At 51.4% G+C, this 24431-nt stretch overlaps 3 long non-coding RNA genes across 8 annotated transcripts; all 3 read left to right on the top strand.

Moving 5' to 3' along the window:
• The first annotated feature begins 43 nt into the window (after positions 1–43).
• On the top strand, positions 44–5784 carry LOC118248125 (uncharacterized). Of its 4 annotated transcripts, none has more exons than XR_007708692.1 (4): positions 44–146; positions 2404–2731; positions 3946–4033; positions 5663–5782. It is a non-coding gene; the product is annotated as an uncharacterized LOC118248125 (long non-coding RNA). The 4 variants fall into 4 exon arrangements; XR_007708691.1 differs by lacking the exon at positions 44–146 and adding an exon at positions 2057–2240 and having other exon boundaries at positions 5666–5784; XR_004778678.2 differs by lacking the exon at positions 44–146 and adding an exon at positions 2057–2240.
• A 5198-nt stretch (positions 5785–10982) lies between these two features.
• On the top strand, positions 10983–11617 carry LOC126913422 (uncharacterized). Its single transcript, XR_007708695.1, has 4 exons — positions 10983–11037; positions 11112–11171; positions 11301–11360; positions 11444–11617. It is a non-coding gene; the product is annotated as an uncharacterized LOC126913422 (long non-coding RNA).
• A 3687-nt stretch (positions 11618–15304) lies between these two features.
• On the top strand, positions 15305–23242 carry LOC118248186 (uncharacterized). 3 transcript variants are annotated; one of them, XR_007708694.1, is made up of 5 exons: positions 15305–15359; positions 18780–18827; positions 18933–18979; positions 19070–19206; positions 22684–23242. It is a non-coding gene; the product is annotated as an uncharacterized LOC118248186 (long non-coding RNA). The 3 variants fall into 3 exon arrangements; XR_007708693.1 differs by lacking the exon at positions 15305–15359 and adding an exon at positions 18644–18698; XR_004778693.2 differs by lacking the exons at positions 15305–15359; positions 22684–23242 and adding exons at positions 18644–18698; positions 19339–19529.
• Positions 23243–24431: the final 1189 nt, after the last annotated feature.

The raw sequence follows: 24431 nt of genomic DNA, 5'->3' as shown, positions 1-24431 counted from the left end.
GTGGTGTCAGGACATGCCTTCACTGAGGGCGGAAACAGTCCGTGGTTGGCTCGGAGGAACCCAGGGCGGAAGTGCCTTGCAGGGCTTACCGGCACTATGGGCGGAAGCTGTTGGGCCGGGCCGGGCTCGGCTCGGGCCGCAACGAGGTTGGTGGTCGGTGCTGCCCCGGGGCGGGCCGGGCCGGGAGTGGGGCGAGGCGGCGGGCGGTCGGGGCGCCACGCGGTCGGCGGCTTCTGCGGAATGATTCAAAGACTGATAGTCCAATTTCTTTAAGTGGTATATTCTTTATTGCAGCGCTGGATGCACGGGGGATCTCTCCACCTATCGTGCATACCTGAAGTGAAAAGCCATCCCAAATTTATACAGCAGAGTGATGAATATTTTATTAATGCCTATACATATTCATTATCTAACCCCGCCTACTCTCGCTTCTCATGCTAATTAGTTTTTTGTGTCCTGCGTCTGCGCAGATCCTCTCATCAATTCTGGGCAGTGGTCGCCGGGCTGTGGGTGGTGGTCTCAGAGAGGAAGGCCATAAGTCTTTCTCACAGTGTACTTTTTACCCTTGGTCAGGATTCTGCTGAGTTTGCTTTCTTCCTAACCGCAAGGACTGGTTTTTGCTAATTATTTCTTTATCTTGTGTTCCAATGTCCAGTTTGAGATATATTGTCCTCCAATGTCCTATTTGAAATATATTGTCCATACATCTGTTTCCTGTCCTATACATAATGGTCTGTTTGCATTTTATTCCTCCTTTATCTCAACTTCTCTAATCAGGAAACGGCCCTTGTGCGGGGCGGGGGCGGTGCCAGCCCCGGACCGGACCGGGCGTGAGGCCGGGTCTGCACTGCGCGAGGCTTCGGGGGGCTGGGGGAGAGCGGGGCAGAGCGGCGGGAAGCGGCGGGAAGCGGCGTGTGGTGGGGGGGCGGGCGCAGAGAGGGCGGCGGGGGGGGGCGGTTGTGTGCGCTTGGCCGACTCCCCTCTGGGTTGGATGGACTTCTCCGTCCTGAGGCATGCTGGGAGCTGTAGTTCTGTGTTGCGGGGCGGCCACATGGGCTCTGGGGTGCGCGGCTGGTCTTTCCCCGAGCCGGGGCCGGGCCTTGTGTGCCGGGAGGCGCAGGTTGCCACTGGATGCAAGTTTAAGCTTGGAAATAAAGGGGGAGTGAGGGAAAAAAAAAATCAAAGCCTTACAGAGCCTCAGCTCCACCTAGGAACAAATAACGGTCTGTCTGCTTCTGGAAGAACTTCCCACCGCTGAGGACGGATGGTGTGGACCCCAAAAGCTAGATGGGGTTGTGTGAGAGCTGGTGATAGTGCCAGCAGGACTCCACAGCCGACGAGACATCGTTGGCCTTGACGTCCGTCACAACGGAAAATGCTCGTTTAATCCAATCTGGGGAAGTCTGTCAAACTCTCAGACAGAACAATAGCAGTGAGACTCTTATGCAGTCATGGGGAAAGTTTAGCATAGTGAAGAAACAGTGTGTATTAGGTAAGGTGACAAATGGAGTCACACTTCCCAGAAGTCCCAGTTTGAGGTCATTAAGCTTTTTTCTTGTTGGGGGAAGGCGGAGAGAGCCGAATATTATCCAGGAAGGTGACCAAATCCGTGCCTAAAAAGCTCAGCTGCTAAAGGTTTTATAAATGATCTTTGCACTGCAAGTTTCAGTTTTCATGAAGCCAAATTGAGATAAATCCAAAATTTTCTACGGATTTAAAAGAACGCTTACTAAAATATTCTTGTCATTCACAATAATAATGGAGTGAGTGAACTTGTTCCACACAGTGACCTTACTTTATTATTTTGTTTGTTGTATTCCAGCAAACTGTGTATGATCCCGGGAGCATAGGCACGGTCTTGTGTAGCATTGTCATTCTGCCCCACCGCTCTGATATCTAACAAAGTAATACATTCTGGATGTTGTCTACAAATTCTTTCCTTCCTTATGTAAGAGGTCGATGCGCGTGTCGCCTAGTTTGTCACAGAGTGTCACTGAAGTACTGTTTTATTTGTATTTGTGAAGACAGCAGAATCAAAGACAGCAGGTCGGTGACTCCCACCAAGATGGTCATTAAGATAAAACAGTGAAGTTTCTAGCATATATTAAAAAGCCTGGAGGAATTAGCATAGCTTGCAGGAAAGCGTGCTGGAAAGAGATGATATTTGAGAGCAAGCGTGAAAATGTCATCTTTTTACCAAGAATGATGAGAACTGATGCGTCTGTCCTGCGTTTGGATAGGTAAGTGAGTTAAGAGGAGCTGAGCGTAGAGTCTGCAGGGGAATTGGGAAATGAATGTGATAATTTAACCTCTTTTCCGTGCAAGCGTGTTTTTGTTTTGTTTTTTAAATCCCATACTTTTGTTATTATCCAGAATTTTTAATATAACTCTGTATTTTAACAGGTCCGGGTTTATGGATAGCAGCTAACTATAGAAAGAAATAAGATCCTGAAGCATCCCTGGAGCCGCTAACTCTACCTCTTTATCTGTTCCCTAAGAAGATGCCCTGGATTTAAAGATGGTGTGTATTAAATGAAGTATGAGAAGAAACAGCTTCTTCGGACACTTGCGCTCCTCTTCTTCAGCTCGTGGAGAAGGCTGACAGCCTGTCTCACTCTCGTCAGTGCTATCCCACCAGCTCCTTTAGGAGCCCAGCACCGCGTTTGGCCTGTTGAGATCTTCCCGCTCCCCTCATTTCTGTGCTGCAACGCCACCATCCACGAGAAGTCAGGTAGGATCTGAAGACCTTTGACATTGCTAAAGAATCAAACCTCAGCTGTCAGCTTTAGCCCTTTGTATTCCAGACTGTTTGCTTTGCTGGATGATGGTTTCGTTTTTGATTTTGTAATACGTTCTTTGTAGAGGTTATTTTAAGCAGCCAAGTAGGTAGCCTCCTTCCCTCGGTGGATTTGTGCGAGTTTTAGCTGAGCTTTGCACATCTGAGCGATTGCCCAGTGGCTGTTCTGGTCTTGACGCGTCCCTAAAACCTTTGTCCGCCTCGCCCCTCCTCTTTGTGTATTAAGATGCACGTTTGCGCAAAAACTATGTACACCGTGCATAAGCCCCCCAGTGGTTATGGGGCATTTTCAGCATTTCACAGATAAGGCTCCGTGTTTACTTAATCACTTAGGCATAGTCCTGGCTTTCAGCGTAGGCATAGCTAATGATTGTTACTCAAGTGGTTATAAAGTTCCCAACGTTTGTTTGTTTATATATATATATATAGAGAGAGAGAGAGAGAGAGATACATACCCATATGTATATGTATGTATATACATAAATGAAACTGAGTCTGTGGAGTAAAAGACTTTTCTGCTTGCAGTATATACTCACGTATCAGCAGACTCATACGCAAGTTGATCCAAACCGGGTGCCAAGCTGTGCCTTTTTTGTCACCTGGAATATGCGATCTGTGCACCTCAGGTGTACCTTGTCTATTAACTATCTCTTACATTGTGCCACCCCATTATATCAGTGGATGTACCCAGCACCACCTTGGGCTACATAGAACGTGGAAATTTCTAGTATGTTAATGGTACTCTGTTAACAAAACTGACGTACTAGCCGCTTGCTGTTTCTATTTTTTTGTTTTTCTTTTCAGTAGTCTCCTCAAAAGTTGTTGTGGACACGTTGTGTATCTTTTCTGTTCTTCCAGGATTCATTCTTCAGGAAAGACGACCATGAAATCCGAGGGCTGTGGACAACCATCTACCAGATGGTTGTTGCAGTTGCCTTTGGTCACGTCATTCGTCCTTTTAGCTCGCCCTTTCCTCTATCTTGAGTTGAATTTTTGTGCAGCGCTATGTTTGCAGTGGTAGCCGAGTTTGCAGTTTGCAGCCGAGGTGTTTTTGATTAAAAAACGATCTTAACTGTAATAGTGAATTCACAGAGTGTGGCTTTGTAGGATGACTCCCACGATCATAACATTTTTCTCCTTTGTCACAGACAGGAAAAAAGCTCTTTCCAGAGAGACGGAGAAGGAATTAATTAGACCTCTGCCTCATCCTGCAAGACCAGAAGACATGGAGTAACTGTAAGCTGCGATTCTCAGGAGACATACTGAAGAGTCTCCGGGTTCCTTTTCTGCCCGCCCCCAAGGCCTTGGGCACGTTGGGTTCACCCTGGCGAAGGGCACGTTGCTCAGGGCAGTTATTTCCTCCCTAGGAACGACGTGGGGTGCATTTTTCTGCTGCACTTGTGGTTTTCCACCTGTGGTTTTTCACATTGTGGTTTTCCACGTGGTTCGCAACTGCTTCCATTATTGAGAAAACGGTTTGGGAAGCTGTGTCCTGCCCACTTCTCAGGATTTTCTGCCACCACCTGCTGGCAAAAAAAATCAGTAACGCAGGTGGAGCCATGTAGGACTTCTCAGAGGTAAGCCTTCAACGTACGGGGACCCCTAAACTCGTGAGCCGAGCACGCAAGACAAATGTCCGTGGCACAAAGATCAAGGACGACTTCTCAGAGGTAAGCAGCTTTCCCTTTGTTTTCCCGTCCTCTCAGGAGCCCTCCTTATGATGCTTGTACACACTTCAGGCTCACAACACTCATTTTCTCCTCTACTTAGTATTCCTAGTCCCTGGCTAACCCGTCCTCCCTCCCCCCACTTTCCAAAGACCTACGTGCTCTGCTCAGGTCCCTCCTGAGGTCTTACAGATCTTTTAAATCTGCTCAGCGTTCTTTCCGGCTTGTTCTGTGCCATTATTTTTTCCCTGCTCCTTTTGAGAATGTCCTGTACCCTTTTCAGATCTCGATTGGGTTGGCTTTTTGAATCCATCTGCATAGCCTTTTGTTTTTTAGATAGTCTACTAAGGTATGTTACTTCTCCGGTGAGTTATTTTACTACATTGAATTGTATTTTTGTGGTTTGTAATCTGTTACAGTCCTAGATTATTTCTACCTATGTAAGAAAAGTTTCAGCTAATTACAGTCAAAACCAGTTTTAGTTACCTACTTGGTCATATTGTCGTTTCAATAATCAGGACTGAAGCAAAAGCACAGGAATTGTTGCCTCTAGTAACACTCCACACACTGTTGAGCTAAGCCAAATAAAAAACGCAGCTGCTGCTCTCTTTATCCCTTCCTGTGCTTTGCCCCTCCTCTTTCCCAGGTGATTGGAGCAGGGTGCCAGGGTGGGGCCTAATGGTATATGAGCCGCAGGTGTCCTGTCAGAGAGCTCATTCTGCCTGAGCTGCTCTTTGGGGTAAGTGCTTTGTTTTTCCTTCAGTCAGTTGCAGTTTTTTTTTTTTTTTTAAGGTGGCGTCAGAGTCTAGGGGTTTGATGCGTTTCTAAGTTGAAAGAGATAAGTACATCTATTGAAAGTAACATCTAGTAGGATCATTTAAAGTAACTAATCTATATAGTAGTAGATGCCTTTATTGCATGCAGCTCTTCTTCAGGTGAGTAATTCTATAGTATAAGTAATTCTTTTCCCATGTTTTGGTCATGACGTTTGTAGCGTGCCTTTTTATGTGTGTGTTTGGCCTGGAGCTGTCCTGCCTGGCAATTAGTGATGGTAGCTAACGTGGTGGTTCATCAGTGCAATAATACATTGTCCTGACTCTTTTGGGAAAGACATCTGGTCTGTCTCTGGGCGAATACTCAAGCTCTGGGCGAGTACTCAAGGGCAGCTGGCACAGAGTCTTTTTTCTTTTTTTCCCAGCAGTAGGTAAACCTTAGGAGGAATCGGTCAAAGGAAACAGCAACTGTCAAGTTCTTGTTCGGCAACTCGGTGACTGATTTGATCTACTTCTCAGATGTAGAGGCAAATGGACTGCTCTTTGAAATGATAAAATAAAAAACATGAAGTTCGTCAAATGATGGCAGTGCCTGTTTGCATTCTGTTTATTGCTTTTGCCAGTGGTAGATAACACTTATAAGGAATCGTCAAAGGAAAGAGCGCCTTCTGGAACCGTGAAGCTCTGCGTTGGCAACTCGGTGGACTGGCTTGACCTACTGTCCATCATCAGAGGGAAGCGGACTGCTGTTTTGAAAATAAGAAATAAAAAAAATAATTAAAAATTTAAAAAAATTAGGGTGCTGCTCTGTGGCACCTGGAGGACTGCCACTCTGTGTGGCAGTTAAAAGAATGTGATTTGGAGATGGAGAGCAGCAGAGGTAAAGCAGCTGGGAAGATAGGTATAGGGTATTGCAGTAGGTAGGCTGTGGTTATGAGGTGCCTCAGGTGTGCTTTTCGTCTTGTTTCTGCCCTTCCGTCGTGCAGCCTTGGAGAGGTGAATTCCCCATGTTGTGGAGTGGTGCAAAAAGGTGAGAGGGCTGTCAGCCCGATCAGTTTCCTTCACCAAAGCTAAGGCAGGTCTTTCAAGAGAAACAGCCTGGTTGTCTGTGCTGTACTCTGCATGCTGTTGACCTAAACCACACCAAAAACAGGGCTGCTGTTCCTCTTGCTCTCTTTACCTCTTGTCATGCACGGCCCCTCCCATTTCCCATGTGATTGGGGTGGGGTGCTGGGTGGGGTTGCAATGGTATATGAGTTGCAGGCATCCCATCAGAGAGCTCATTCTGCCTGGACTGCACTTTGGGCAAGCGCTTTGGTTTTACTTCAGTCAGTTGCAGGGGTCTTTAGATGGGTCAGAGTCTATGGACTGATGGGTTTCCAAGTAGAGAGCGGGTAAGGCCCATCTTTGTGAGGTAACAACTAGTAGGATCTGTTAGAGTAAACCAATCTAGTAATAGGTGCCCTGCATTGCATGCAGCTCTTCTTCAGGTGAGTAAATTGTTACAGCAATGTTTACGGATAGGATGGCAATGTTACTTTGTGTGTTTGCTTTGTGGTTCTGGGTCCCTTATGATTTTTGCAGAATTAAGGCAAATATTATCAAAGTTATAGCGTTGGTGGCAAAGTGATGGAGCAGGGTTTAGGAGATAAGTATCCATCGAAGCTCCCTGTATAAGCATGTATCTGAAAACAGCAGCAGTAGGCGTGTAAGGTGTAGTCTTTTTCAGGGTTAGGGACAGTTTGTTCTATTTTTGGAGCTTTTGCCTGCGGTTTGGCTGGCTGTAGAGTCTTTAGACCTTGCAGCCTTCTAGATTTTAAGTGCTTGGAATTCATGTAATAGAGGTATGTTTAGGAGGTGTTGCCGGCTAACTTGTTTTTAAGAAATGGTGGGGTACGGTTCCTCGACCGCATAAGCACGGTAGTATTACGGAGAGACTGAGCAGGGTCGCCTTTTCATCTGTAAAGGGTAAGTCTGTGATTGCTGCTGCCCAGGCACATTTTTGTGCCCATCACTACAGTTATTTTACTACATTCAAATAGAGTAAAATTCCAGTTTCTCTTTTAGAGGTGCTATAGGTAGCTTCAGAGAACGGGTAGAAGCATCTGCCATGTGGGGTAGGTAAGCAGCTGAGGTAAAGGAGCGGATGAAAGTAACTGTCCTAAGGGTGCTGTGGCTTTTGCTGCTGTGGTTGCTTTCCTCTTCTGTTTATCAGGTGCCACAGGCAAGGTGGGCTGTGATAGTGTTTAGAATAGAGCAAAGCAGGTCACTTGAGTGCTGTTTGGTTCCTGAGGCAGGTGTTGTAGAGGAAAAAGGTTGTCTGGCGTGGCAGTTCCTGATGGTGGTCTTCCTCAGTAGGTGAAGAGGTGCCTGAAGCCCCATGCCGTGGAGCCTTGAGTACGCCTCGCTGAGGATGAAGCCTGCTTTCCAGCAGTTCCCAAAGCTGTGTTGAGGCTGAAATGCTGTGTCTGTGTTTGGGTTGCACCTTGGTGAGTGTAGGGATGGGTTTTTAAGTCGGTGCAGCAGAGGGCCAGGCTCCAGTGTCCTATAATGTGTTTTTGACCCATCAGCATAGGCCTTTTGGTTTTCAGATAGCCTACTCAAGTGTGTGATTTTTGCCTGTGAGTGATGTTATTTCATGGAATTGATTTTTTCTGTTTTTGGCTGTGTAATCTGTTGATGCTCCTAGATTTTTCTTCCTATGTGAAAGAAAGGTTTGAGCTAATTCCAGCTGAAAAAATTTCAGTTGCTTGCTTGGTGATATTGTCCTTTCAATATTCAAAGCTGCAGCAAAAGCATGGGGATTGTTGCTTCTAGAAACACCCCAGTTCTCTTGTCTGCAGCCTGCATGCTGTTGAGCTAAAACAGATTTAGAAAAAAAAAAAGTAAACAAAAAACAACAAACAAACCACCACAGCTGCTGCTGCTCCTGCTCTCTTTCTACTTTCTTGTGCTTTGGCCCCTCCCCCTTTCCCAGGTGATTGGGTTTGGGTGCTGGGCGGGGCCAAATGGTATATGAGCCCCAGGTATGCCATTAGAGAGTTCATTCTGCCTGGGCTGCTCTTTGGGGTAAGTGCTTTGTTTTTCCTTCAGTCAGTTTGCAGGGTTCTTTGGGCAGGTTGGAGTCTATGGATTTCTAGATTTAAGTGCTTGGAAATCACTTACTAGAGGGATATTTAGCAGAGGTTGCTGGCTCACTTTGTTTTTGGGATGGTGGGATACACTTGTGTTTTTGGGTTATATTTGAATCTCTAGATGTATCAAGCCACTTGTGTACTCTCCAGAGGACTAAAAAGAGCTTGATTACACGCTACAAGAGGCTTGACCACGTAGGCGCAGTATTACCAAGAGACTGAGGAGGGTCGTGTCAGAGTTACCTCTTTCATCTGTAAAGGGTAAGTCTGTGATTACCCCTGCCGGGGCTGCTGTGTGTGCATGGCTTTTTGGCATTTGTGGAGCTCAGTTGTTTTTTTTGTGTGTATGTTCTTCCTTTTTTTTTTTGAAGGGCAAATAGTGTGTGTGCTGAGCGTGGTTGGCAGGAGGAGATGGGGAGTTGTCTGGCAGGGGAGCTGTTCAGGACTGGTAGGTTGCTTTTGGCGCGGCGCCGCCGGGCAGCTTTTGGCGCGGCGCCGCCCGGGCAGCTTTTGGCGCGGCGCCGCCCGGGCAGCTTTTGGCGCGGCGCCGCCCGGGCAGCTTTTGGCGCGGCGCCGCCCGGGCAGCTTTTGGCGCGGCGCCGCCCGGGCAGCTTTTGGCGCGGCGCCGCCCGGGCAGCTTTTGGCGCGGCGCCGCCCGGGCAGCTTTTGGCGCGGCGCCGCCCGGGCAGCTTTTGGCGCGGCGCCGCCCGGGCAGCTTTTGGCGCGGCGCCGCCCGGGCAGCTTTTGGCGCGGCGCCGCCCGGGCAGCTTTTGGCGCGGCGCCGCCCGGGCAGCTTTTGGCGCGTGCGCCGCCCGGGCAGCTTTTGGCGCGGCGCCGCCCGGGCAGCTTTTGGCGCGGCGCCGCCCGGGCAGCTTTTGGCGCGGCGCCGCCCGGGCAGCTTTTGGCGCGGCGCCGCCCGGGCAGCTTTTGGCGCGGCGCCGCCCGGGCAGCTTTTGGCGCGGCGCCGCCCGGGCAGCTTTTGGCGCGGCGCCGCCCGGGCAGCTTTGGCGCGGCGCCGCCCGGGCAGCTTTTGGCGCGGCGCCGCCCGGGCAGCTTTTGGCGCGGCGCCGCCCGGGCAGCTTTTGGCGCGGCGCCGCCCGGGCAGCTTTTGGCGCGGCGCCGCCCGGGCAGCTTTTGGCGCGGCGCCGCCCGGGCAGCTTTTGGCGCGGCGCCGCCCGGGCAGCTTTTGGCGCGGCGCCGCCCGGGCAGCTTTTGGCGCGGCGCCGCCCGGGCAGCTTTTGGCGCGGCGCCGCCCGGGCAGCTTTTGGCGCGGCGCCGCCCGGGCAGCTTTTGGCGCGGCGCCGCCCGGGCAGCTTTTGGCGCGGCGCCGCCCGGGCAGCTTTTGGCGCGGCGCCGCCCGGGCAGCTTTTGGCGCGGCGCCGCCCGGGCAGCTTTTGGCGCGGCGCCGCCCGGGCAGCTTTTGGCGCGGCGCCGCCCGGGCAGCTTTTGGCGCGGCGCCGCCCGGGCAGCTTTTGGCGCGGCGCCGCCCGGGCAGCTTTTGGCGCGGCGCCGCCCGGGCAGCTTTTGGCGCGGCGCCGCCCGGGCAGCTTTTGGCGCGGCGCCGCCCGGGCAGCTTTTGGCGCGGCGCCGCCCGGGCAGCTTTTGGCGCGGCGCCGCCCGGGCAGCTTTTGGCGCGGCGCCGCCCGGGCAGCTTTTGGCGCGGCGCCGCCCGGGCAGCTTTTGGCGCGGCGCCGCCCGGGCAGCTTTTGGCGCGGCGCCGCCCGGGGCAGCTTTTGGCGCGGCGCCGCCCGGGCAGCTTTTGGCGCGGCGCCGCCCGGGCAGCTTTTGGCGCGGCGCCGCCCGGGCAGCTTTTGGCGCGGCGCCGCCCGGGCAGCTTTTGGCGCGGCGCCGCCCGGGCAGCTTTTGGCGCGGCGCCGCCCGGGCAGCTTTTGGCGCGGCGCCGCCCGGGCAAGCTTTTGGCGCGGCGCCGCCCGGGCAGCTTTTGGCGCGGCGCCGCCCGGGCAGCTTTTGGCGCGGCGCCGCCCGGGCAGCTTTTGGCGCGGCGCCGCCCGGGCAGCTTTTGGCGCGGCGCCGCCCGGGCAGCTTTTGGCGCGGCGCCGCCCGGGCAGCTTTTGGCGCGGCGCCGCCCGGGCAGCTTTTGGCGCGGCGCCGCCCGGGCAGCTTTTGGCGCGGCGCCGCCCGGGCAGCTTTTGGCGCGGCGCCGCCCGGGCAGCTTTTGGCGCGGCGCCGCCCGGGCAGCTTTTGGCGCGGCGCCGCCCGGGCAGCTTTTGGCGCGGGCGGCCGCCCGGGCAGCTTTTGGCGCGGCGCCGCCCGGGCAGCTTTTGGCGCGGCGCCGCCCGGGCAGCTTTTGGCGCGGCGCCGCCCGGGCAGCTTTTGGCGCGGCGCCGCCCGGGCAGCTTTTGGCGCGGCGCCGCCCGGGCAGCTTTTGGCGCGGCGCCGCCGGGCAGCTTTATCTCAGATCGAGCTAACGAGCAGGCTGAGGTAAAGGAGCTGGGAAGAGGGAGGTATTGCAGCAGGTACGCTGTGCCTATGAGGTGCCTCAGGGTGTGCTTTTTCTCTTGTCTCTGAAGGTGCCTAGTGCAGTCTTGGACAGGGAAATCCCCGTGTCACGGAGCAGAGAGGGAAGGTGAGCGTGTTGTCAGCCTAGTCGTCCCTTATCCGAAGCGAAGGGAAGACATTCAGGTGTTTCCCTCTGAGGGTCTGAGGTGAGGCTGTTTGGGACAGAGGAGCAGTGTGGCAGGTGGTCGCTTGCAACCACAGTGGTCATTTTGTCCTTTAGTATTCCCAGGTGGCATGGGTGATGCTGGCTGTTCCTTTCGAGCTTGGATCTAACTTCCAGGTACAGAGGCAAGTGGACTGCTGTTTTGAAATGATAACATTAAATATGGGGTCACTTATGTTGTTGAGGGACGGGTGCTAATGCTGGCAGCTGAACGTTTATCTTCTGACTGTGTTTCCCTTTGTTCAGGCTGAAACGCAGTGTGCAGTACAGGACATCAAGACCCGAGCTATCTCTGGAGTGACTCTGGTGAGTGAACGGAGGTAGCTGTTATTTTTGGCTGTGGCTGTGACTGCAGTTATTTTACTACATCAAATAGAGTAAAATTCCAGTTTCTCTTTTAGAGGTGCTATAGGTGGCTTCAGAGAACGGGTGGAAGCATCTGCCATGTGGGGTAGGTAAGCAGCTGAGGTAAAGGAGCAGATGAGAGTAACTGTCCTAAGGGTGCTGTGGCTTTTGCTGCTGTGGTTGCTTTCTCTTCTGTTTATCAGGTGCCACAGGCAAGGTGGGCTGTGATAGTCTTTAGACTAGGAGCAAAGCAGGTCACTTGAATGCTGTTTGGTTCCTGAGACAGGTGTTGTAGAGGAGAAAAGCTTTAAATATTCAAAGCTGAAGCAAAAATAAATAAACCACAGCTGCTGCTTCTCCTCTTTCTACTTTCTTGTGCTTTGCCCCTCCTTTTCAACCTTTTCCAGGTGATTTGGGTTTGGGTGCTGGGCAGGGCCAAATGGTGTATGAGCCCCAGGCATGCCATCAGAGAGCTCATTCTGCCTGGGCTGCACCTTGGGGTAAGTGCCTTGGTTTTCCTTCAGTCAGTTGCAGGGGTCTTTAGGTGGGTCAGAGTCTATGGACTGATGGGTTTCCAAGTAGAGAGCGGTAAGCCCATCTTTGTGAGGTAACAACTAATAGGATGTGTTAGAGTAAACCAATCTAGTAATAGGTGCCAGTATTGCATGCAGCTCTTCTTCAGGTGAGTAATTGTTACAGCATGTTTATGGATAGGATGGCGATGTTACTTTGTGTGTTTGCTTTGTGGTTCAGGTTCCCTTATGATTTTTGCAGAATTAAGGCAAATATTATCAAAGTTACACGTTGGTGGCAAAGTGATGGAGCAGGGTTTAGGAGATAAGTATCATCGAAGCTCCCTGTATAAGCATGTATCTGAAAACAGCAGCAGTAGGCGTGTAAGGTGTAGTCTTTTTCAGGGTTAGGGACAGTTTGTTCTATTTTGGAGCTTTTGCCTGCGGTTTGGCTGGCTGTAGAGTCTTTAGACCTTGCAGCCTTCTAGATTTTAAGTGCTTGGAATTCATGTAATAGAGGTATGTTTAGGAGGTGTTGCCGGCTAACTTGTTTTTGGGAAATGGGTGGGTATGCTTCCTTTTTATTTGAGTTATCTTTTAATCTCTAGATATATCAAGCCATTTGCGTAACTGTCCAGAGGCTTCACAAAGAGCTTCAGTACGCATCACAAGGGGCTTGACCGCATAAGCACGGTAGTATTACGGAGAGACTGAGCAGGGTCACCTTTTTCATCTGTAGAGGATAAGTGTGTGATTACCCCTGTTGGGGCTGCTGTGCATTCATGGCCTTTTGGCATTTGTGGACCTGAGGGTGGTTTTTTATTTTTCTGGCTCTCGTCTCTGTGTTTGAGTCCTCTGCAAGGAGCTGTACTGTTTGCTTGTCCATCACGGATATGACCTTCTTGTAGCCCAGGGCATGGGCATGGACACTTGAATGAGGCATGAGGGTGAGTGGACGGCAGTGTGAGCCCTGAGTTGGTCAGTGGATTGTGTTAATGTGCTTTGCCTGTTGGGCAGGCTTTGGAAGCACCTTGCGACAGAAGAGTACATCTCCTGCCACGTTCCTGTGGCGCGCCAGGCGTCAGCAGTTCCAGTTCGTGAAATGCTGGAGATGCTCGGAGTGCAAGAGGAGCTGGGAGCGTGATGCATCAAATTGGTATGTTAGGTGAGTGAAGCGGTGGTATGGGGTTGGGGAATGTGGGTCTGGGGCTTCTTGGCTGTTGGGGAAAGGAGGAAGAAAGGAGGAAAGAAGAGGAGTGGGTATAGACTGTTTTGTGGATTGTCACATTTGTTTGTTCTTTCTCCTTGGTCTAAGCTACGTGACCTTGGCTCAGCACAGTAAATGGAAGCGCTAAGCCTGGATCGGGAAGGTGAGTGGAGAAAAGTTGGAAAAAAGGGCATTGGTTTTGGTTGGTAGTCTATTTGTCCCACCTCTGGGTGAGTCCTTTTTTCCGGGGACGAAGAAGATACTGGGAACATCCTAGGTTGGCCTCTGTGGTCCACCTTGAGGATGGATTCAGACCCCTGAGAATTAAGTCTAGGGGCAAATACTGTGTGTTTGGGGGTGGTTGGCAGGGGAAGGCGGGCAGTTGTCTAGAGTTTGTCTGTCTGACTTCAATAGCAGAGCAGGTCAGTGGACTACTGTTTTGTTTTTGAGGTGGGTGTTTCACTGGAAGAAGTTTGGCTGGTGTGCCAGTGCCTGATGGCACTTTATTTCTGCAGGTGAAGAGGAGCCTTATGCCGGAAGCAATGTCCTGGCTAGCCTTTGTGTTCCTTGATGAGGATGGAACCTGCCTCCCATCATTCCCAAGCTAAGTTGGGGGGCAAGTGCTATGTTTGCTTTGGGGTTTTGAATGCACACATAGGGCGAGGGTCTGTGCTTTTAAGTCATTGCAGTGGATGGGGCCATTTAGGATTGATCACGGTCAGACAGAGTGTGTGGGGGGGGTGGGGATTCTGTCAGGTACAGCTTGAGCATGTGCCAGGCAGGGCAGTTCCATGTGCCAGGCAGGGCAGTTCCATGTGCCAGGCAGGGCAGTTCCATGTGCCAGGCAGGGCAGTTCCATGTGCCAGGCAGGGCAGTTCCAGCTTGGTGTCTGTGTTCTGTGTTGTCTTGCTGTGCTGTTGCTCTCGGTGCTTGGCAGGCCCTGGGGAAGCCATCTTGAGGGCGTTGAACCCTTGACCTCACTGGAATAATGTTGATGCTCAATTGGAAGCTGAGCATTTCTTGTCTTGCAGTGGGAGCCTAAAGAGATCATTTCTTCTGTGCATGTAATTTTTTTTGTATCAAACGTTTCTTGATGTGATCATGATCTGTTACGCGCTCCTCAGGTCTTGATATCCTCATTGCCTTCTTCCACTGGACAGATTAGATGGGCAACTTGCTAGCCACACCAAAGGTCCTAAATGCTTGTTTCATCATCGTAGGGCTGATCTGAGCACTTCTTGACTGGCAGTCGCAGCTTAAAGCGCAGATGTGTTTCAGGTCTTGTGCATCATAGTCAGTTTCAGATGGCATCTGTTTCCATCCTCACTCTTGCAAAAGTCATGTGGGCTTCATCAGGAGCTCTGTCTTGGGAGTTCATTTCCAAAGCATTTTTCTTATGGGGTTTGCACTCCCCATCCTTCCGGTCTCTTGTCTTAAAGGCAGGCTTTTATGCCTCCATCATCCCAGTTCTGGCAGTTGCTTCCAGTCGCGTGTTGTGACGTTTGAGTCTCTCCTTGGGTCTGCTGCAGAGCACCTGTTCTGCCTTGCTGTCCGCTGTAGGGCTTCCCTCTGGGAGTGTTTTTTTTTTTTTTTTTTTTGCGCCTTGTGTTTCTGTGTTTTGTTCGTAATGTTTGTAGCGTGCCTGTGTGTGTGTGTGTTTGGCCTGGAGCTGTCGTGCCTGGCAGTTAGTGATGGTAGCTAACGTGGCGGTCCATCGGTGTACTAATGCATTGTCCGGACTGTTTTGGCAAAGACATCCGGTCTGCCTCTGGGCACGTACTGAAGGGCAGCTGGCACAGAGTCATCTCAGTGGTGTTTGGCAAATGTGGAGGGGGAGACCTGAGCTGCTTGCGAGCAGCTGTTTGCATAGTGCTTGAATAGTGCTAATGGAGAGGTCTGTCATTGCGAGCCTTCAAGGTTCAGATGTGGAGCGTGTTTTTTTTTTTTTTTCTCCAGTCCTAGATAAACTGTACGAGGAAACCGGTCAAAGGAAAGAGCTCCTTCTGGAGCTGTCAAGCTCTCGTTTGGCAGCTCGGTGAGTGGCTTGGTCTACTTCTGAGGTGCCGAGGCAAGTTGTCTGCTGTTTTGAAACGGTAACATTGGCAATGGGGTCCCTTGTGTTGTTGAGGGATGGGTGCTAATGCTGGCATCTGAATGATTATCTTCTGACTGTTTTCATTTGTTAAAGCTTAAACGCAGTGTACAACCTGGGACGTCACACCCAGAGCTGCCTCTGGCAAGGTGAGCGATGAACAGATGGAGCACTTATAGTTGGGTTGCGGTTCTCACTGTCACTCTAAGTTTCCCCTCTTTTCTCTTTTAGAGGTGCTGTAGCTGGCTTAAGAGGGTAGATGGAAGCATCTGTCTTGGGGTAGGTAAGCAGGTGGAGGTAAGGCAGCAGATGAGAGTACCTGTCCTAGCTGTGCTGTGGCTTGGATGCTGCCTCGGCCTATGCTTTTCTTCCTCTTTGACAGGTGTCTTCGCAGAGGTTCAAAGGAGCAAACTGCATTCTGAAGAGCTGCGTAAGTAGGGCGGCTCATCATGAGCTGGGTTGGAGCGGAATGGCCAAGTAGCGTGAGGTGACTCTGAAGGGTCTCTGTCTTGCTTTGCAGGTGCCATGGCAGGCTTTCCACACAAGTGGCTGAGGACTTGAGATGAGACCAGAGAGTGACAAGGAGCAGCACGTGCAGGGATGGTTTCCAAGCGCTGCGGTCGCTTTCTCTTCTGTTCATCAGGTGCCACAGGCAAGGTGGGCTATAACATCAGTCTTTAGAATTGGAGCAAAGGAGATGACTTGCATGCCGCAGGGCATCTGAGAAGGGTGTTTTAACAGGAAAAGTTTGTCTGGCATGGCGGTGTCTGATTGCAGGTGTGTTTCCGCAGGTGAAGAGGTGCCTGGAGCCCCATGTCATCTAGCCTGCATATGCCTTGAGGATGAAGCTTGCTTTCCAGCAGTCCCTAAAGCTAAGTTTGGCCCGAAATGCCCCGTCTGTGTCTTGGGTGGGGTTGTACCTTGGTGTCTTGTGTGATATGTGCATGGGGATGGCTTTTAAATCAGTGCAGCAGAGGAACAGAATCCAGTAACAACTGGGTGAAGAGGCCCTGGGTTCATCCTTTTCAGCCTAGTGTGTGCCAGGCAGGGCAGTTCCAGCATGTGTTTCTATGGTGTATGTTTGTTTCTGTGTACTACAGTATCCATTTATCAGGTCTTGTTCCCATAGTTCTTGGCTTCTGCAGTGCTTGCTGAGCACCATATCATGGGTCTTAAATGTATTGTCTGGTTGGCACGGGACTAGTAATGAAGTGTTTCTTGTCTTTCATTGGGACTTTAAAAGGCTGATTTCTCTCCAGAGCTTGATGTAGTCTACATTTCTTGATGGCGGCCATCATGGCCCTCAGTCTTGGGCTTGTGTATGTTCACGTACGGTTTGGGAGCCTGGCTCCATGTGGGTTTGGGGTCCCGGTTCTGTGGTTTTGGACTACTGTTTCTGGTTTGGGGGGGGCGGATGTGGGTGGCTCTCTGCATGGTGCTGCCCGGCCTGCCCCGCTGCTGTGTGGTACCGCCCCGGCCAAGTTGGAGCATGTGAGCAGCTGAAGAAAAAGCTAGCCAAAGAGAGGTATTGCAGCAGGTAGGCTGTGCCTGTGAGGTGCCTGAGGATCTGCCTTTTCCTTTTTTTTTTTTCTTTTGTGGGTGCTTCCTGCAGTCTTGGAGAGGTGAATTCCCACATCATGGAGCGCTGAGAAAAGGCGAGAGGGTCGTCAGCCCAGTCAGTGTCCCCTAAGCAATGACCCCTAAGGCAAGTCTTTGAAGTGTTTCCCCTCTGTTTCAGTAGGTGCTGTGGCAGGCCTTCCTCAGAATCTGCTGAGGGTCTGAGGTGAAGCTGGGTGGGATAGAGGAGCAGTGTGGCAGGTGGTTACTTGAGAACACAACGATCATTTCATCCCTTTGTTTTCCCAGGTGGTGTGGGTGATACTGGCTGTACTGTTGGAGCTTGACTCAGAGAGGAATGGGTGAGCACAACCGTATGTTGCTTCAGTGATAGTCAGCATTGTGGAGGAGGTGGGCATCAGGGCCGGTGTGCTAGTGAATGCTGGTACTCTGTTTTTGCAGATGATGATAAGCCTGGCAATGGGCTAAGATGTCTCTCAGTGGCTGTGCATTTCTTGAGGTGGAGGGAATTTACCATCCAGCAATCTGAGAGCTAAGTTGAGGGGCACCTGGTATTTGCATGTGTGGAGTGGCTGATGGGAGCTGGGAGCCAGAGCAGCACGGAGGCCAGCTGGCTGAATATACTTGGTGCCACTGTGAGGGTGGTTCAGGCTGGGTCACCTTCAGGCTGCTTGAGGCTGGGTCACCAGGCTAATAGAAGGAGCAGGCGGTATTTTGTAGCGTGAGTGTATGTGCCAGGCAGGACAGTTCCTATCTGTCCATCTGTCTTGTAGTGCTGCTTCTGCAGCGTGTGTTCTGTGTTATGCGCTCCTTGGGTCTCGATATCCTCTTTGCTTCTTGCACTGGACTGACTAGACTGGCAACTTGGGTAGCAGCGCCAAAGGTCCTAAACGCTTGTTTTGTCATCATGGGTCTGATCCGAGCACTTCTTGTCCTTGCAGTTGCAGCCTAAAGTGCAGATCTGTTTCAGGTCTTGTGCATCATATTCAGTTTCAGATGGCATCTGTTTCCATCCTCACTCTTGCAAAAGTCATGTGGGCTTCATCAGGAGCTCTGTCTTGGGAGTTCATTTCCGAAGCATTTTTCTTATGGGGTTTGCACTCCCCATCCTTCTGGTCTCTTGTCTTAAAGGCAGGCTTTTATGCCTCCATCATCCCAGTTCTGGCAGTTGCTTCCAGTCACATGTTGTGACGTTTGAGTCTCTCCTTGGGACTGCTGCATGGCACCTGTTCTCTGACTTGCTGTCGCTGTAGGGCTTCCCTTTGGAGTCTTTTTTTTTGCGCCTTGGTGTTCTGTGTTTTGTTTGTAATGTTTGTAGCGTGCCTGTGTGTGTGTGTTTGGCCTGGAGCTGTCCTGCCTGGCAGTTAGTGATGGTAGCTAACGTGGCGGTCCATCGGTGTACTAATGCATTGTCCGACTGTTTTGGCAAAGACATCCGGTCTGCCTCTGGGCACGTACTGAAGGGCAGCTGGCACAGTCCATCTCAGTGGTGTTTGGCAAATGTGGAGGGGACGACCTGAGCTGCTTGCGAGCAGCTGTTTGCATAGTGCTTGAATAGTGCTAGAGGAGAGGTCTGTCGTTGAATCTTGAAGGCTCGCAGATGTGGAGCGTGTTTTTTTTTTCTCCACTCCTAGATAAACTGTACAAGGAACCGGTCAAAGGAAAGAGCTCCTTCTGGAGCTGTCAAGCTCTCGTTTGGCAGCTCGGTGACTGGCTTGGTCTACTTCTGAGGTGCCGAGGCAAGTTGTCTGCTGTTTTGAAATGGTAACATTGGCAATGGGGTCCCTTGTGTTGTTGAGGGATGGGTGCTAATGCTGGCATCTGAATGATATCTTCTGACTGTTTCATTTGTTAAAGCTTAAACGCAGTGTACAACCTGGGACGTCACACCCAGAGCTGCCTCTGGCAAGGTGAGCGATGAACAGATGGAGCACTTATAGTTGGGTTGCGGTTCTCACTGTCACTCTAAGTGTCCCCTCTTTTCTCTTTAGAGGTGTTGTAGCTGGCTTAAGAGGGTAGATGGAAGCATCTGCCTCGGGGTAGGTAAGCAGGTGGAGGTAAGGCAGCAGATGAGAGTAACTGTCCTAGCCGTGCTGTGGCTTTGGATGCTGCCTCCGGCCTATGCTTTTCTTCCTCTTTGACAGGTGTCTCGCAGAGGTTCAAAGGAGCAAACTGCATTCTGAAGAGCTGCGTAAGTAGGGCGGCTCATCATGAGCTGGATTGGAGCGGAATGGCCAAGTAGCGTGAGGTGACTCTGAAGGGTCTCTGTCTTGCTTTGCAGGTGCCATGGCAGGCTTTCCACACAAGTGGCTGAGGACTTGAGATGAGACCAGAGAGTGACAAGGAGCAGCACGTGCAGGGATGGTTTCCAAGCGCTGCGGTCGCTTTCTCTTCTGTTCATCAGGTGCCACAGGCAAGGTGGGCTATAACATCAGTCTTTAGAATTGGAGCAAAGGAGATGACTTGCATGCCGCAGGGCATCTGAGAAGGGTGTTTTAACAGGAAAGTTTGTCTGGCATGGCGGTGTCTGATTGCAGTGTGTTTCCGCAGGTGAAGAGGTGCCTGGAGCCCCATGTCATCTAGCCTGCATGTGCCTTGAGGATGAAGCCTGCTTTCCAGCAGTCCCTAAAGCTAAGTTTGGCCCGAAATGCCCCGTCTGTGTCTTGGGTGGGGTTGTACCTTGGTGTCTTGTGTGATATGTGCATGGGGATGGCTTTTAAATCAGTGCAGCAGAGGAACAGAATCCAGTAACAACTGGGTGAAGAGGCCCTGGTTCATCCTTTTCAGCCTAGTGTGTGCCAGGCAGGGCAGTTCCAGCATGTGTTCTATGGTGTATGTTTGTTTCTGTGTACTACAGTATCCATTTATCAGGTCTTGTTCCCATAGTTCTTGGCTTCTGCAGTGCTTGCTGAGCACCATATCATGGGTCTTAAATGTATTGTCTGGTTGGCACGGGACTAGTAATGAAGTGTTTCTTGTCTTTCATTGGGACTTTAAAAGGCTGATTTCTCTCCAGAGCTTGATGTAGTCTACATTTCTTGATGGCGGCCATCATGGCCCTCAGTCTTGGGCTTGTGTATGTTCACGTACGGTTTGGGAGCCTGGCTCCATGTGGTTTGGGGTCCCGGTTCTGTGGTTTTGGACTACTGTTTCTGGTTTGGGGGGGGCGGATGTGGGTGGCTCTCTGCATGGTGCTGCCCGGCCTGCCCCGCTGCTGTGTGGTACCGCCCCGGCCAAGTTGGAGCATGTGAGCAGCTGAAGAAAAAGCTAGCCAAAGAGAGGTATTGCAGCAGGTAGGCTGTGCCTGTGAGGTGCCTGAGGATCTGCCTTTTCCCTTTTTTTTTTTTCTTTTGTGGGTGCTTCCTGCAGTCTTGGAGAGGTGAATTCCCACATCATGGAGCGCTGAGAAAAGGCGAGAGGGTCGTCAGCCCAGTCAGTGTCCCTAAGCAATGACCCCTAAGGCAAGTCTTTGAAGTGTTTCCCCTCTGTTTCAGTAGGTGCTGTGGCAGGCCTTCCTCAGAATCTGCTGAGGGTCTGAGGTGAAGCTGGGTGGGATAGAGGAGCAGTGTGGCAGGTGGTTACTTGAGAACACAACGATCATTTCATCCCTTTGTTTTCCCAGGTGGTGTGGTGTGATACTGGCTGTACTGTTGGAGCTTGGACTCAGAGAGGAATGGGTGAGCACAACCGTATGTTGCTTCAGTGATAGTCAGCATTGTGGAGGAGGTGGGCATCAGGGCCGGTGTGCTAGTGAATGCTGGTACTCTGTTTTTGCAGATGATGATAAGCCTGGCAATGGGCTAAGATGTCTCTCAGTGGCTGTGCATTTCTTGAGGTGGAGGGAATTTACCATCCAGCAATCTGAGAGCTAAGTTGAGGGGCACCTGGTATTTGCATGTGTGGAGTGGCTGATGGGAGCTGGGAGCCAGAGCAGCACGGAGCCAGCTGGCTGAATATTACTTGGTGCCACTGTGAGGGTGGTTCAGGCTGGGTCACCTTCAGGCTGCTTGAGGCTGGGTCACCAGGCTAATAGAAGGAGCAGGCGGTATTTTGTAGCGTGAGTGTATGTGCCAGGCAGGACAGTTCCTATCTGTCCATCTGTCTTGTAGTGCTGCTTTCTGCAGCGTGTGTTCTGTGTTATGCGCTCCTTGGGTCTCGATATCCTCTTTGCTTCTTGCACTGGACTGACTAGACTGGCAACTTGGTAGCAGCGCCAAAGGTCCTAAACGCTTGTTTTGTCATCATGGGTCTGATCCGAGCACTTCTTGTCTTGCAGTTGCAGCCTAAAGTGCAGATCTGTTTCAGGTCTTGTGCATCATATTCAGTTTCAGATGGCATCTGTTTCCATCCTCACTCTTGCAAAAGTCATGTGGGCTTCATCAGGAGCTCTGTCTTGGGAGTTCATTTCCGAAGCATTTTTCTTATGGGGTTTGCACTCCCCATCCTTCTGGTCTCTTGTCTTAAAGGCAGGCTTTTTATGCCTCCATCATCCCAGTTCTGGCAGTTGCTTCCAGTCACATGTTGTGACGTTTGAGTCTCTCCTTGGGACTGCTGCACGGCACCTGTTCTCTGACTTGCTGTCGCTGTAGGGCTTCCCTTTGGGAGTCTTTTTTTTTGCGCCTTGTGTTCTGTGTTTTGTTTGTAATGTTTGTAGCGTGCCTGTGTGTGTGTGTTTGGCCTGGAGCTGTCCTGCCTGGCAGTTAGTGATGGTAGCTAACGTGGCGGTCCATCGGTGTACTAATGCATTGTCCGGACTGTTTTGGCAAAGACATCCGGTCTGCCTCTGGGCACGTACTGAAGGGCAGCTGGCACAGTCATCTCAGTGGTGTTTGGCAAATGTGGAGGGGGAGACCTGAGCTGCTTGCGAGCAGCTGTTTGCATAGTGCTTGAATAGTGCTAGAGGAGAGGTCTGTCGTTGAATCTTGAAGGCTCGCAGATGTGGAGCGTGTTTTTTTTTCTCCACTCCTAGATAAACTGTACAAGGAACCGGTCAAAGGAAAGAGCTCCTTCTGGAGCTGTCAAGCTCTCGTTTGGCAGCTCGGTGACTGGCTTGGTCTACTTCTGAGGTGCCGAGGCAAGTTGTCTGCTGTTTTGAAAATGGTAACATTGGCAATGGGGTCCCTTGTGTTGTTGAGGGATGGGTGCTAATGCTGGCATCTGAATGATTAATCTTCTGACTGTTTTCATTTGTTAAAGCTTAAACGCAGTGTACAAACCTGGGACGTCACACCCAGAGCTGCCTCTGGCAAGGTGAGCGATGAACAGATGGAGCACTTATAGTTGGGTTGCGGTTCTCACTGTCACTCTAAGTGTCCCCCTCTTTTCTCTTTTAGAGGTGTTGTAGCTGGCTTAAGAGGGGTAGATGGAAGCATCTGCCTCGGGGTAGGTAAGCAGGTGGAGGTAAGGCAGCAGATGAGAGTAACTGTCCTAGCCGTGCTGTGGCTTTGGATGCTGCCTCGGCCTATGCTTTTCTTCCTCTTTGACAGGTGTCTCGCAGAGGTTCAAAGGAGCAAACTGCATTCTGAAGAGCTGCGTAAGTAGGGCGGCTCATCATGAGCTGGATTGGAGCGGAATGGCCAAGTAGCGTGAGGTGGACTCTGAAGGGTCTCTGTCTTGCTTTGCAGGTGCCATGGCAGGCTTTCCACACAAGTGGCTGAGGACTTGAGATGAGACCAGAGAGTGACAAGGAGCAGCACGTGCAGGGATGGTTTCCAAAGCGCTGCGGTCGCTTTCTCTTCTGTTCATCAGGTGCCACAGGCAAGGTGGGCTATAACATCAGTCTTTAGAATTGGAGCAAAGGAGATGACTTGCATGCCGCAGGGCATCTGAGAAGGGTGTTTTAACAGGAAAAGTTTGTCTGGCATGGCGGTGTCTGATTGCAGTGTGTTTCCGCAGGTGAAGAGGTGCCTGGAGCCCCATGTCATCTAGCCTGCATGTGCCTTGAGGATGAAGCCTGCTTTCCAGCAGTCCCTAAAGCTAAGTTTGGCCCGAAATGCCCCGTCTGTGTCTTGGGTGGGGTTGTACCTTGGTGTCTTGTGTGATATGTGCATGGGGATGGCTTTTAAATCAGTGCAGCAGAGGAACAGAATCCAGTAACAACTGGGTGAAGAGGCCCTGGGTTCATCCTTTTCAGCCTAGTGTGTGCCAGGCAGGGCAGTTCCAGCATGTGTTCTATGGTGTATGTTTGTTTCTGTGTACTATAGTATCCATTTATCAGGTCTTGTTCCCATAGTTCTTGGCTTCTGCAGTGCTTGCTGAGCACCGTATCATGGGTCTTAAATGTATTGTCTGGTTGGCACGGGACTAGTAATGAAGTGTTTCTTGTCTTTCATTGGGACTTTAAAAGGCTGATCTCTCTCCAGAGCTTGATGTAGTCTACATTTCTTGATGGCGGCCATCACGGCCCTCAGTCTTGGGCTTGTGTATGTTCATGTACAGTTTGGGAGCATGGCTCCATGTGGTTTGGGGTCCCGGTTTCTGTGGTTTTGGACTAATGTTTCTGGTTTGGGGGGGCGGATGTGGGTGGCTCTCTGCATGGTGCTGCCCCGGCCTGCCCCACCGCTGTGTGGTACCGCCCGGCCGAGTTGGAGCATGTGAGCAGCTGAAGAAAAACAGCTAGCGAAAGAGAGGTATTGCAGCAGGTAGGCTGTGCCTGTGAGGTGCCTGAGGATCTGCCTTTTCTTTTTTTTTTTCTTTTGTGGGTGCTTCCTGCAGTCTTGGAGAGGTGAATTCCCACAATCGTGGAGTGCTGAGAAAAGGCGAGAGGGTCGTCAGCCCAGTCAGTGTCCCTAAGCAATGACCCCTAAGGCAAGTCTTTGAAGTGTTTCCCCTCTGTTTTAGTAGGTGCTGTTGCAGGCCTTCCTCAGAACCTGCTGAGGGTCTGAGGTGAAGCTGGGTGGGATAGAGGAGCAGTGTGGCAGGTGATTACTTGAGAACACAACGATCATTTTATCCCTTTGTTTTCCCAGGTGGTGTGGGTGATACCGGCTGTACTGTTGGAGCTTGGACTCAGAGAGGAATGGGTGAGCACAACCGTATGTTGCTTCAGTGATAGTCAGCATTGCGGAGGAGGTGGGCATCAGGGCTGGTGTGCTAGTGAATGCTGGAACACAGTTTTTGCAGATGATGATAAGCCTGGCAATGGGCTGAGATGTCTCCCAGTGGCTGTGGCATTTTCTTGAGGTGGAGGGAATTTACCATCCAGCAATCTGAGAGATAAGTTTAGGGGCACCTGGTATTTGCATGTGTGGAGTGGCTGATGGGAGCTGGGAGCCAGAGCAGCATGGAGCCAGCTGGCTGAATATACTTGGTGCCACTGTGAGTGTGGTTCAGGCTGGGTCACCTTCAGGCTGCTTGAGGCTGGTCACCAGGCTAATAGAAGGAGCAGGGGGTATTTTGTAGCATGAGTGTATGTGCCAGGCAGGACAGTTTCCTATCTGTCCATCTGTCTTGTAGTGCTGCTTCTGTAGCGTGTGTTCTGTGTTATGCGCTCCTCGGGTCTCGATATCCTCCTTGCTTCTTGCACTGGACTGACTAGACTGGCAACTTGGTAGCAGCGCAAAGGTCCTAAATGCTTGTTTTGTCATCATGGGTCTGATCCGAGGCACTTCTTGTCTTGCAGTCTGCAGCCTAAAGTGCAGATC

Source organism: Cygnus atratus, chromosome 10 (assembly GCF_013377495.2).
Source record: "Cygnus atratus isolate AKBS03 ecotype Queensland, Australia chromosome 10, CAtr_DNAZoo_HiC_assembly, whole genome shotgun sequence".
Classification (NCBI taxonomy): Eukaryota; Metazoa; Chordata; class Aves; order Anseriformes; family Anatidae; genus Cygnus; species Cygnus atratus.
The sequence above is the reverse complement of the archived record's forward strand: the minus strand, read 5'-3'. Positions and strand labels throughout refer to the sequence as shown.